The 14,552-nt window shown below is 46.0% G+C and overlaps 1 protein-coding gene across 3 annotated transcripts in view; it reads left to right on the forward strand.

Annotated features, from left to right (window-relative positions):
• PDCL3 (phosducin like 3) overlaps positions 1 to 14,552 on the forward strand; it is a 120,019-nt gene that overhangs the window by 22,138 nt on the left and 83,329 nt on the right. For all 3 annotated transcript variants that reach the window (XR_004678624.1, XR_004678623.1, XR_004678625.1), the window contains one exon: positions 1,399 to 1,625. The gene's annotated coding sequence lies outside the window, so the exon portion shown is untranslated. The remainder of the gene's footprint in view (positions 1 to 1,398; positions 1,626 to 14,552) is intronic.

Genomic DNA, 14,552 nt, shown 5'->3' on the forward strand with positions numbered 1-14,552 from the left:
CCGTTGGCCTTGTTAGGGGCATTAGAAAGTACTGTCACTCCCAAGGAAAATAAGAACCATAGAGTTCACCTTGAAACTCAGAATGTAGCTTTTTTCAAGGCAATGTTTCTATATATCTATCAATCTATATACCTATGTGTTCCTATATATCTACCTCCTGCCTCAGCAGTCAGGTGTATTGGACATATTTGAAAGGCAGGGCTTAATTGTTTGTTTGCTCATGAAAATAGCTCGTGTTTTTCTGATTTTAAAACAATGCATGCTTTCCAAATAAAATATTAAAAATATACAAAGACAGTAAACTATTCTAAATACACATAGATAAAGCACTGTTCACATTTTGATGAACATCCTTTCAAGTCACAGTGTTTTTGTGAATTTAGAGATAGTTCTAACATTTTTGTTGTTGTTGTTAAAGCTTAGCAATATATTCTGGACATATTTTAATAAGATAGCATTACATCTCGATGTCTAGTGGCTAACTGGTATTCCATAGAATCAATATACCATAGGTTATTTATTTAATGATGAAACTAGGTGTCATAATGAGCCAAGTATTATTTTGGCCCATAGCTAAAAATTATTCCTTCACATAATTGAAAGACAAATGATATCAAGTTTATATATATTTATTATATTATAAATATATATATTTTACAGTAAGAAGCCCAACTCTATTTTTGCTTCCCAAATGGTTATCCAGTTGGGATTTATTTTTTAAAGCTTGGTTGGAGAAGTAGAGGGACAAAAGGGCTGAAGAAAACAGGGACTAAAAGGCAGGACTAGGTTCTCTTTCTCAGTCTCCTTCCCCAGCATCCTTTCTCCACATAGGAGGAGGCATAAGGGAAGCCAGGGTGGCTTAAGGTATTAACTTTTCAGGAATGTTCGCTGAAGCCAGAAATAATATTGGGACAATACCCTGAAACTTGGAACCCAAATTAGTTTCAAGGGGAATGATATACAGGATGATGTTACAAGGTAGCTCAGGTAATAGGGTTTCCACTTCCCTCAGAAGCTGCTCATCTCTACACTGAGTCACCGGCCATTGGAGCTTCAGCATCTTCATTTGTCTCTACGATGGTGTAACATTAATGCCAGTACTGACTCTCTGTGGTGGTGAGCAGCACTTGGTGCCTCTGGCCTAAAATCCCTCAAGGATAGATACTGACCAGCACCTCTAAGTGTCCAGCACTCACATGGTCCCTGGCACCTAGTTGGCACTCAGGAGGCTTTTGCTGGAACAAAAGGAAATGCACTTAATGCGGATTCTGTTGGGTCTGCAATGGAGGCTAGTCACCACTAGGTGTCATAATGAGTCAAGCAAAATTTGGGCTCGTAGCTAAAAATTAATGCTTTTACTGTATTCATTTTTATGCATGCATGCATTCACTTTTTCAGCAACCATGTGTTGAGTGTCTGCTGCACGCCAGGCACCATGCTGGGTATTGGAAATCATGCCCTCACTGAGCTCCTGGGCCTGGTTGGCAAGGAAACCCCAGTAGATGCTGAGACAGGGCCAAAAACCCTGTGAAGACACACAGGACAGACACCTGATTATGCTTGAGTAATGTGACTGGCTTCTGAGAGAGGTGGCTTTGCAAATGAGTCTTGAAGGATAAGGACAGGTAAGAAGTTCAATTCATTTTTTCAAAAACATTTTCTCTTAGGGAATTCAAGGCAGAAGGGTGACCTGAAAGCTGGTCCAGGTTTTATTCCTATTGAGGACTGAACTTTTAAGCTTGTCAGGAAGTTTTGGCAAAGGTTTGCTTCTAATTTCTTTTTTACTGTCTGCATGTAAGTTGCAGTTCAGAGTTTAGATTTCTAAGTTTTCACACTACCAATAAGACTACATTGAAATTCCCCTCGTTGGGCCCTGATCACTATTAGGAAACAGTGAAAGTCGGCCAGGGTGGAGAGAATTATGTGGTTAGTACTGGGCTAGGCCAGAAACCTGGTCAGGGACCAATACCAGGTAATCTGCCTTGGGACTTACTGAAGGGCCTGACCCTATCAGAGATCAACACGGTGATGGATGCAAATGGAGTGTGCTTGGTAACAGTGAGGGCCTGAGGCTTGGGCCTGAACCCCAAAGAAATTAATTTCACTCCTGGGGGACCTGTGTCAATGGGAGAGGGCAGTCTCCAGATCATCCCTTCCTCCAGGTGGATCTCAGGCATCCTGAGGCAGTTCCTCCCCAGGTCTGGGTGTCCTGGGTGTCTATGACTGGGTATAGCTCAGTCTGCTGGAGAGCCGCATCTACCTTTCCTAGATGGAGGCTGAGCCCTCTGCAATGGAGGGAGCCTGCTTTTATTCCATTCCCTGCAACTGAACTCCACACTGGGTTCCTGCAAACAGAGCTTTTGGCCAGAACCATGAGAGCTCCCAAGCTAGAGTATTCCCAACAAGATCATTGCCCAGGCTCTGTGTGAACCTTCTCGGTAGCAGGGAACTTGCCAAGACAGCCCATTCTAGTCGGTACACATAATTCTTTTTTTAAAATTGTGGTAAGATCTGCATAACATAAAATTTACTATTTTTTAAGTGTACAGTTCTGTGGAATTAAATGCATTCACATTGTTGGGCAGTCATCACCACCATCCATCTCCAGAACGTTTTTGTCTTCCCAAATTGGAACTCTATGTCCATTAAACACTACCTCCACTTACCCCCTCCACCTAGCCCCTGGCAACCACATTCTGCTTTGTGTCTCTATGCATTTGACTATTCTAGTACCTCAGGTAAGTAGAACCATACAGTGTTTGTTCTTTTGTGCCTGGCTTATTTCATCTAGCATAATGTCCTCAAGTCCCAGCCAAATTTAGCATGGGTCAGAATTTCCTTACTTGTTAAGACCGAATAACATTTCATTGTATATATAGACCACATTTTCTTTATTCATTCATTTGTCAATAGCTATTTGGGTTTCTTTCACTTTTGGCTACTGGGAATAATGCTATTATGAACATACATTGGTGTACAGGTATCTGAGTCTCTGTTTTCAATTCTTTGGGATATACACCTCAAAGTGGAATTGCTGGATTATATCGTAATTGTATGTTTAATTTTTTGAGGAAATGCTGTACCATTTTCCACAATGGCTGCACCATTTTACATTCCCACCAGCAAGAAACAAGGATTACATTTTCTTCACATCCTCACCAACATTTGTTATTTTCATTTGTACACGTGGTTCTTTTAACTGAGCCAAGATCTAGTACCTTCCACCTTCTCCTGCCATTGCTCCAGGTTGTGAACTACCTGGGCTAAATCTGGTCTTCATGCTGTAAGAAAGCCATTCGTGTATTACTGGAAAGTGCTCCAGATGGTCTGTGTTCCTGGAAGGTCCCTCAGGACTGGGGGCAGATAGCCCAATGTAATCTGATCCTCACAGAGTGAGGGAGGAGCACAGCTTCCTTTGTCCTGGGCACTTTGTTTATGTTTCTGCAAGGTTTACATTTGTTTTGCCAACAGCCTGGCACATGCTGGCTCATATGGAGCTGTGTCAGTTAAGATCTCCAGGCCTTTTGAACAGGAGCTGTTGTGAGACCAGGTAACTCCCAACCCATCTCATACAATTTGATTCCTTGTACTTTATGAAGCAATATCTGACATGTACAGAGGTACATATATAACAACTGTTAGGTTCATGTAAATTATGAGGCATAGTGATCAAATGAATGCCCGTGAACTTGCCGTCAATATAAGAACTAGAATATTACCAATATATTAGAAACTACTGTGGGCTTCTCCCCTGTCCTATATCAATCTCACTCCCAGAGGTAACTACTCTCCTGGCTATTTTTTTTTTTTTTCCATTATTTTGCTCATTTAAAAATAGCTCCTCTATGTCTAAATGTATCACTAAACAACGTATCATGTTGTTTTACTGGTTTTTAAGCTTTATAAGTATGTTGTCTATTGCAACTTCTTTTTCCACTCAACTTTATGTTTCTGAGGTTCGGCCATGTGATCGTGTGTGGCTAGAATTCACTCATGTTTACTGCAGTGTCCTATTCCTTTGTGTGTGTCTACCACATTTCGCTTACTTACCGTTTTTTGTAGGTGAGCACGAGGGTTATTTCCAGTCTGGGGCTGTTGTAACAGTGCCACAGCTAGGTGCCCATTTATTGCTTCCCAACTCCAAATCCACGCTTCTCTGCCCTGCTTTGTGATGCTGGAGCTGGACATTGGAAACATTTTGTTGTTGTTGTTAGATTTGTCAATAGAAGGTTCTGGAGAGACACTGTAGAAGGCAAAGGCTTCTATTCTTGCTTGGTTACAGCTGTTTCCCCCTTTCTGGCTCCTGTGGCATGGTTGCCAGTAGTGTGTGTGGCATCCACGGGCTCTTACCTCCCACCAAGGTTTGCTGACACCATGGAGAGGCTTCCTGCTCACAGCCTTGGCTCAGGCTATGTACCAGAAGTGGCTCAGAAAACCCCATGGACACCCTCTCCCTGAGCTCTGAGTCCCAGCCAAGTTGGCTCCTTTCTTGGAGCTCCTCCTTAGCCCTACAGTATTCTTTAGAGTTCTTTTATCCCTTCTCAGTAGTGAATCTCTTTTACTAGTTAATACACGTCTATGTTACACTTTCCTGTTCAAATTACCGATGTGATTTCTGTCTCCTGTTTGCACCCTGACGGATAGAATTCGCACATGGGTCCTTTGGTGCCTGAGGACTGAGGGAGGGAGACTGTAGCTGGAGGTGGCGGGTGCAGGGGTCCCAGTGTACATGGTGTCAGACTGGCTCATCTCACTGCCTCTGTGCCCTTGGAGCTGGTGGCTGGGACCATCAGGCTGGCTTTGAGCTCCAAGCTCTCAGGAAATACATACTTACTGTTGGTTTTAAATCTCAGTCATTACTGCAAAATGATCCCCCAAAGGGATCATTTTGAATGTCCAACTTTTTAAAAATACCCTCATTTGTAGCTAATAGCTAAAATTCACTGGGATTCTGGAACCATCAGCAAGGGTGGTCCAGCCATGCTCAGGTCCTATCATCTTTTGAACGATGCTCTACTCAGTCTCAGTGCCTGCCCTGGTAGGGAGAGGACAGGACTCCCAAACAAACTTTTCTTGCAGGAAACCCAGGGAGATGATGTTCTGGACAGAAATTTCCTCTCACTTTGCTTGGGGATAGTGGAGCTCTGATGTCACCAGAAGAAGAAATCTTTCATCCAGAGTTTTTGTTCCTTGTCAGCTTAAGTACCTGGACAGTATACGTACAGCCCAAAATCCATTTAGAAATTAGCTCCAGCACCCAGGCTCTGATGTCTGACAGACCTGAATTTGTATCCCAGCTCTGCCATTTACACCTGAACTGGTTGTTTTGCTCTCCGAGCTCTCTTTTCCCCAGAGCAGAGGCAATAACAGGGCAGACTTTCTAGATAAGGGTGAGCGTACAAGACTACGAATGTAAAATGCTTGTGGGGCCTGGTGTCTGACTTAAGCACTGGTTTGACTGTGGAGGTGTGGGGCGGGAAGTTGCAATAGACAACATACTTATAACATAAGGCGGGAGAGCCCAGTGTCCAGCATCCAGGAACAGAATTTGACTAGTTGGGAAGTCAGGCCTATAGGTATAGTCCTGTTAATGAATTATTTCTACATTAACATTTTCACTGAAAAAAAGAAAGAAAGGAAAACTTCTCAACCCAGGCACACGCCCAGATTTGTTAAAAGTGGACAGTAAGGTCATTTTATTGTTCACTCTGCTTTTCCATATGTTTGTAGTCTTTTGTAATAATAGAATATAAAGTTATCTGCCTAAAACAAAAGACAAATTCATCTGAAATTTTCTAGTCCTTTTCATATTTTTCATTTAGTGAAAACTGAATTTAAGGCTTTTGCTTTTTAAAAAGCTGTGTATTAAAATGCCATTTTGCATAATTATTTCCAGAAATCTGTTCTTCTGCATATAGTTTTGGGGAACCTCTGGAATAGCATTCACATGCACACAAAATTTTTAAGTTATTTTTAGGTGGTGGGCTGTGGGGTAATTGCAACTTTCTATTTTTTTCCCTATTTTTTGAATAGTTTTCCAGAAATAAGGTGAAATTTAGTAAACACACAGGGAGAAATAGAAATAAAAAAGCCTTTTCCTTGTGGAGGCCAAGGCAGCTGGGGCAGCAGAATTTGAGAGGCCACAGGGCCCTTGGTGAGGGGATTCTAAGGTAGGCGCGATTTGGACATGGCCACGGGGAGCAGGGACATTGGGCAGTGGCTCGGAGGGCCTCAGGATCACCAAGTCTTGGGTTCACCCACCACATGTTTCCCTGGACCTGTTCTGACATGTATTTTCTGCACTCACAGCCCAGACCCCAGGCGGAGCTGTCATGCAGGGAAGTGGCCAGTGAGGGTGCGCTCCACCTGGGGACTGTGCCTGCTCCCTCTGCGGGATGTTTCCTCTTATAGCCACTCACCCTGTGGAAGAAGGGGGCAGTGGAGAGCTTCAGAGAAGCTGGGGATAGGGCAGATGCAGGGAGCAGCGTCAGGAGAGGCTTCTTCTCGCGTCCTTTCCTGGCAGGTCTTGATACCCTGTGTCCTTTTTCACACAGATTGCGCTTGACTTGGTAGTCACCTGTAAACTTAATCTATTTAACAACAGTGTCCTACACTTATACAGTGCCTTAACCATCTGAAAGCCCCTTCATGGCTGGTACTACATTTAGCATAGCGTTCCTATGACCCTGTAAGTATACCCCACTTTGCAAGAGAGGGAATTAAATTTCAGAAAGATTAAGCATTCCATGGAGTTAAGCAGAAGCAAGTCTAGAGCATATATTACTTGACTCAAACAAATGGCAAAACGTTTCTCATGTTGAATTTAATCCTTTAAATCTTTTCTTTGCTCTGGTCCCTTTGCTTGGAATATTCCTCTTCCATTTGTCTATTAAATTCTGCCTTCTCAGAGCCCAACTCTTGTAGGCCAGTCTCTTCTCTCCCATCCCTCATGGGTTTAAGAATCTGATGAATGAGCTTGTGAATGTGGGTTCTGCCCCTTAGCTGTGTGGGTTCCCTGATTTCTCCAAGCTTCCATCTCCCCTGATGGAAAATGGGAATGATGAGCCAACCTGGGAGGGGGTTATGCTCAACAGAGTGGTCAGCTGGTGTGCTTTCTGGCCCCTACAAATCAGAACCTGCTGGGAGGCTTGGGGAGGCAACATCAGTCCAACCCTGTTCCTGCACAGAGCAGGTGGAGGGAACTAAACCACAAGGATGGACACCAGGAGGGTCGGGGACTCTTTGTCCCTCTCTGTACTGCTCAGGTCTTTATCTGCCACTTGGTATTGAAATCTATGTCATTGTCTCTCAAGCAGGTAATAAATGCCTGGATGTGAGGGGCTCTGCCTTTTCCCTCTCTGCTTCCTCGGAGCTTGAGAAAGTGATTTCCTGTAGTAGAGTATGGTGTCAAGCATTAGGTTTTGTTTGTTTCTTATCCTCTCTCCTAAGTTCACGAACAGGCAGCAAACTCTCAGAGTCCTTAGAACTGAACTTGGAGCCAAGGCCACAGTAAAACCTATTCAAGCGTCAAAGGGCCTTTCTTCCCTTATTGCTGTTGGAGCAGAACAAAGCTCTGTCCTGTGCACTCTACTGGCCTTAGTATCACATCTGTCTAAATGCTGACAGTTCTTCCCAGCACCAGCTGGTCTGCTGACTCCCCTTCACCATGGCAACATCTCAGTGCCCTCCCTGGCATGGGAGGACTTTGTTACTCCTGGCTGCCATTATGCACTCTCAGCCTTGTTACCTCTGCATGTGGAATGAGGTGGGTGGCCCACCCCTGTGTGTGGCACCCCTGCACCCCAAGGAGGAGGACCCAGGTTGAGGCTCCTGCCACCAAGTCTCGCGGTCTTGCTTGGACAGTAATACAGGCTCATGAGTTCTGGACAAAGGGCCTGGGGGATGCTCCCTTCAGCTTCACAGAGGCCTCTGGAAGACGGAAACACTTGGTGGGCTAGGAAAGGTGGCAGAGGGGAGGGTTTTGCCCATCCTCCAGGCATTTAGGAGGCACTGAGCTGCAGGGCCCATCCACCTCTCCGGGCCAGCAGGGGCTCTATAGGGAAGGAGTGCTGGGGAAGGAGCCGGGGCTGCCCCACCAGGCACAGGGAACATCTTGCTGAAGCTGAAAGCAGTTGAGATTGCTCTCTCTGTTGGACCAGCTGGTTAGGAAAAGTGTGAGGGGGCTTAGGGGAGGGACCTTCCACCCCACAACCAGGAAGCTCTGATCATATCATGCTTTATACGGGAGGACTCAAATATAGGTGTGAGAGCCAGCGAGCGCCCATGGCCCAGGCTCTGCGGATCCATGAGCTCCGGGACTTGCAGGATGCTAACACTGCAGGCCACTGAGGAAATCAGTAGAACAATCTAACCTCTAATGTTTGAGGATGGAGGTTCAGAGAGGGGCAGTGTACTTGCCCAAGGTCACATGAGGTTAGCCAGTAATCAAGTCTCCTTGACTTCCCATCCACTCCCTTTGCTACCGCCCACCTCACCCCACCCTGACTCCTTTCTCACCCACCCTCCTCATGCTCCATTTCTTCTGTGGGGACCGAGCTCAGAGCCCAGTACTTCTCAGCCTGGGAACAGATGGCTGCAGAGAGCAGGCAGTGGGTGTGGGGGCTGAGGCCTGAGGTGCTAGGCTCCAGGCACAGCCGGGGAGATCGAGGGATCGCTGTCCTATGGACAGCAGCCCATTGCTGTTTCCCAGTGGTCTTCAGAGTCACAGACTCTCCGTCAAGGGGCCCAGGAAGGCATTTTGCACCAACTCTTCTCTAGACATGATAAAAAGCCAACAATTCCTAGAGCTTGGAATATTCATTCTGGTTGCCTCAGGCAACCACAGAACAGGTAGGCTCATCCAAACCCGAGCCTTTCTTCACTTGAGGAACCTGCTCCTCTCTGACTTAGACTATCTGCCAGGTTCCCATGTGCCCACTGAAGCCCATCTAGGTGCTTCTCAAAATCGACACACTCCAGACCCAGCCACCCAACCTCCTCTCTGGGCCTTTCCCAGGAGATGCCCCCTCCTCCCGATGACTCAGGGGGTTTGAGCCACCCCACCCATCTGGGTCACGTCCTTGTCTCTCACGTTTGCTTGGTTCCTCCACATCCTGACGCCTCCAAAGTCATTCAGATCCACATCCTTCCTTCCTGGTTTACTTCCATTTCCCTAATTGCCTTCCTGCTTCCGGTTTGTCTCCTTGCAATCGATTCTCCACAGGCCACACAATGAGTGGTCTGACATACAAACCTGATTATGTTGCTCTCACACTCTGGCCTTCCCACACCTTTCATCACTGGGCTCCAGGGGCTCTTCTCTGGAAAATAGTCCTGCCTTGGTAGCCGGGCCCACCTGACCATGGCATCACTCACTGTGTGTGTCACACTGCTTTGTCATTGCCTCTTTGTTCCACGTCCCTTCCCAACAGGGAGGGCCTAGGGGGCAGAGGAGGGTCCTTATCCTTGCGCCTGGCACAGAGTAGTTGCTCAACAATATCAATCAGAGGAGTGATGGAGGCAGGGCGAGGATCCCAAGGAAGGCCCGGTCTTGGAGGCAAGGCATCTCCCACTGTGTCCCACAGGCTTCTTTGTCATTGGAGGTTGGTAGTGTGTCTCCCTCTCAATACCTTCCCTGACAGAGCAGGCTGTCTGGCTACTATTTCAGGTGCACATTTTTTTTTCCCCCTCGGGCACATGGAAAGAAGGAAGGAGAGAGGAAATAAAGGAAGAAAGAAAAAGAAAGGATTGAATGATTGAAAGAAGGAAAGAAAAAGGCATTTCTGTGCTCTGGCTTTCCAGTTTCCTCTAGTCAGAAGATTTCAGGTCTTTAGGCCACATAGGGCTTTCTTTTTTTTTTTTTTTTTAGATTTTTTTTTTCTTTCTTTCTTTATTTGACAGAGAGAGAGAGAGACACAGTGAGAGAGGAAACACAAGCAGGGGGAGTGGGAAAGGGAGAAGCAGGCTTCCCACAGAGCGGAGAGCCCGATGCGGGGCTCGATCCCAGGACCCTGGGACCATGACCTGAGCCGAAGACAGACGCTTAACGACTGAGCCACCCAGGCGCCCCACACATAGGGCTTTCATACACCCTGGGCACCTTTACCTTTATGGGCTGCTTCCTCTATAAAAGAAATATTAAAAATTATATTTTATGACTGCATTGTATAAAGGTGAATATCATCCAGGCTGGATTCATTATCTTATTTCCATTATTGTTGAGTCCTTTTTAGTTCTGACTTTAAAATAAATTAAAACTAAAGCAATTCTGTGAGCTCCTCACAGGGTTATAGGCCTCAGGCTGCATGCTTCCTCTGCTGATGGGTGTGTCACCGTCCTGCTGGTCTTGGCGTGGGGTAGTACCTGAGCACTGTCAGAGTGACATGCCTCTTCACTGAGCGGGTTCACTCTCCCTGGAAGGGGAAGGACAGGCAGGAGCCCTCACGCCGTTCTGAACATAGAGTCAGAGAAAGCAAGGTGGGATGTGTGCACCTAAATGCTAAATCCAGAAGCATGGAAACAAACAGATGCCATGAGACCAGTTGGCGTTTTGCCCACCATGCGTCCACGCTCCTGGCCTCTGCTGGGAGAGTGGTCGCCCAGGTCTCTGTCTGCTGTTCCCCAGGCAGGTCCCCCACCCCTCTACTGCAAACACCGTGCCTCCTCTCCTGCAGCTGCTCTCACATGCTGTGCCAATCGCTGTGGAAGCTTAAACCATGTAAACATGAGCACAAGATAGAAAGGAACTAAAGGTGCAAGCTCCTTCAAGTACCTTTTGAGGGGCGCCTGTGTGTCTGACTCTTGCTTTGCGCTCAGGTCATGACGTCAGAGTTGTGCCATCAAGCCCTGCTTTGGGCTCCGCCCTTAGCATGGAGTCTGCTTGAGATTCTCTCTCCCTCTCCCTCCCTCTCTGCCCCTCCCATCCCCAGCACATGCTCTCTCTCTCTAAAATAAGTAAATAAATAAAATCTTTAAAAATAAATTGAAAAAAAATCAATACCTTCGGAAAATAAAGCAGGGGGAAACAAGATTATAACGAAGGGTGCACACACACTGGAATTGGTTAGTTCTTATGATCCCCTCAACTAAAATTGTAGTTTCAAGTCAGTAAATTCTGGTAGGGTCTCCTGAGCTGAGCATCGGACTTGTTAAAAGGCTTCATAGAAGGAATTCCTTTTGGAAAGGATGTTTTGGATGAATGGAGGGAGGATGTAACTCCAGTGCTAGCCATAGTCATACAGCATGCAGACTTTTCGCTCTGGGAAGGGGGTAGTCCTGTCATCATGTCTCCACTCAGATCTCTGTTGAGCACATGCAGTGTGTTCAGGAGGTGGGGTTGTTCCCTGGTGGATCCGGATGGTCCAGAAGTCAGAATTCCTGTGAGTTCTGGTTCTTTGTGGATAATTAAGCAATGTGACTTTGGCACCCTCATCCCCTGTTTTCAATTTAGAGATGACTAATAGTAGTATTAAAAAAAATACTGGAGTGATAAAAGATCAAATCCCCAATCATGTCATCTTTTGGTTTTGATAAATAGTAATGAGTCTCAAGCTGGCAACCTTTTACCGGGAAACTAAGTTTGGCAAATCCAAAGGACTGGTTCTCCAATGAGAAGGATGGAAACTAATTCTGCTTCCATATTCATTTTTGAAACATTTCCAAGGAATGAGGATGACTTTTATTGTGTCTTCTGCCATCGGAAGCCCCTTGGGATGGACTCTTCTCTGTGGAGGCTCCACATTGGCAGACATTTTGGGGATCCTCTCCCTCCTGAGGTGCCCACAGCCTGACACTGCATAGTCAAGACATTGGGTCCCAGCCCAGAGTCAGGCCGCCCTTCTCCAGTAGTTATGTGAAAAGCCCATGTGACCCTTGGGTTGGCCTAAGGAATTGTTGAAACCAGGGGTTGTTTCAGAAGATGAGGCCATTGCCCCCTTACTCAACCTAGTGGAGGAGCTACTCAATGCCACTTACCCTGGAACAAAAGTGACTCTTAACAGACCTAACTGCGAATCTGATGGCCCTAGGCTTGGTGTCTGGCTCCCCACCCAGGAGTGGCCAACCTTGGCAAATCCCATAGACAATGCAGATGATGACACCACCTCTTGGTTGTTGATCAGGCCTTCCCAACCATGGAGCCAACAGAGACCATGTCTAGGTGGGAGGTAACTGAACTGAACTCTTGGCAGCACCCCAACCAAAAGCTTAGGACCTGGCCAGAAATGAGAAGATCACAGGTGATGAAATCACAGACTTTCTGAGACCCTCATTCCAAAGTCAGCAAGTTGACCAAGCTGTGGATGAGGCTGCTTTTCTTTGTTGTGCATTAATATATGTGTTTGAAGAATAAAATCTTCAAGATGCATTATAAATTCCACCCTGATTCCTGCACAAACTTCGAAACACATCTCCCTGTAGCTGAGCTGGCTCCAACAATCAGATCAAGGGGTGCTTGTTCCTGTTGAAGTTTTATCAACATGAGATGGAATCTAATTTGTTCCCACTTATTCATTTGTATAAATGTTCTCTGATGTCTAAGGACACAGTAACCTGTATCTACTGCTATAATCATCTAACATTTTCAAGGTGAGAGGCCAGGGCCATTGAAAGCAGTTTATTATGAATATTGCCATCTTGACTTACTTGAATAAAATCATTTTCTAATGTAGGAGTTCTTGGCCTCCAAAAATGAAATCATTTATAAGTCATTCACTTGGTTCTGTGATTTTTCTGGGTCAGGTCACATGACCACGGGAATCTAGGGTAGTCATGTCTGCCCAAATCTGATTAATTAAATAAAAAATGGAGAAGAGATGGTAGATCACTGGAAAATCCAGGATGCTGTTGCCTAAAGAAGGTGGAGGTGATGCCGGTCAGGCTTAAACTATGGAAGCCCCCTGAAGTTGGCAAGAAGCGGAGTGGGATTCATTGTCTGTGCCTTACGCCTAACCCCATCCTCCAATAGGCAGATATTGTTCTGCCAGACACTGAGGACACAAGCTTTGTTCCTTGCTCATTTATTCATTAAGAACTGACTCTGGACAAGGTCCTGAGCTAAATACTGCTGTGGATGCAAAATAAACAAGATGTGGTCCTGGTTCTTAAAGATCTGGGTTTTTCCTTGGCTCATACTCATACTAATATCATGAGCCATGAGCCAAGGGTGAAGTGATGCCTACCCCCTTGCTGGAATCCCCTTGTTTCCTCTTTCTAGCAAAGAGAGAGAAAGAAACCTGTCCATTATACAGGAGGCTTTGGATGTTCACTGAGATATTAAATCGTTCTTGTGACTCATGCAGACAGGCAGTTTCAATAAGTGGAAATGGACAGAGGGCAGCAGCACAAGAACATGCTGGGTCATCTGGTGTCATGGTGTCTGTATCTAGGGCTGTACCTGTCCCACTTGTCCCCAGTAGGGCCAAAGAGTGGGTATTTGCAAGGCCACAACTAGGGTTTTCCCAACTCCTTCAGTTTTTAGTTCACTTTATGCCAAGCATGTTTTGGATTGCAAAAAAAGTTAATGTTTTTTTTCTTCCAGTGAACTTATTCATGCTCTTTGAACTTCAAGCTGGAAAAATCAAAGTCAGAATCCATAAGTTTCCCAGGAGCTCCTGACCTACTTTTGGGGAAACCAATTCCTGTTGGAACTACAAACAAGGGAACCGCTTCCAAAGATTTCACAGTGTGCTGTCAGAAGCATACTGGAAGCTGGGCACTCTGGGGGCCCCTCTGAAAATCAATGCATGAGCGGTCATGTCCAGTCCTGCTATTTGCTGGGTTTTACTTGCACAATGTCCATTCCAACATTGGAGACCTCCTGTGGGACCTGTCAGGTCTCTCTTCTCCCAGCCCTGCTCCCACACCTCTCCATGACCTGCACCTACAGCGCAGCCCTTAGCTCTTTCAACCTGAGTCCGGGGACACTGGAGGAGCTCCTCATATGGAAATGGGATTCAGTGTCTGATTCCTCTTGCTCTTCTCTTGGAGCTCAGTCCTAACAACTGGGCTCCTGCCTTTCTCCTCTTAAGTTCCCACCTTACAGCCAAGTGGATAACTGGGTCTTTGTGCTTGAATCCCTGCCTGGACAATCTCTGTTCGCTCAGACTTTCCTGGCCCTGCCCTTGCCTATGCCTCCTGTTTCAGGCCCCAGGAACTGGAGGCCCACTCCTGTACCTCTGCATTTGGGGCCTTGCCTTTCACCCCAGGAACACACTGAGGTTCTGACACAGTCTATTCTTGGATGCCTGTTGGGGTATATCTTTATTCTTACAGCTCCTTCCTATGTTCCAAGGCCAAAGCCAGCAACCTGACCCCCTTCCTGCATATTATACCATTAATGTACTTTGTAATCCCTGATGTTTCTCTGCTGGAGAGAAAAATTATTTTCCACATTTTGTGATTTTCTTTGTTAGAATTGAGTGTTCATCACACACACGCATGCACATACACACACACAATTTGAGATGGTGCCAGGAAACCAACTGACCAGAAAGATTCATACTTGTTCAGGACTCACACCTGCTACCACCCGTGGCCCACTAGCTCTTAGGTGG

Source organism: Mirounga leonina, unplaced genomic scaffold (assembly GCF_011800145.1).
Source record: "Mirounga leonina isolate KUSES-001 unplaced genomic scaffold, KU_Mleo_1.0 Mir_125, whole genome shotgun sequence".
Lineage (NCBI taxonomy): Eukaryota > Metazoa > Chordata > Mammalia > Carnivora > Phocidae > Mirounga > Mirounga leonina.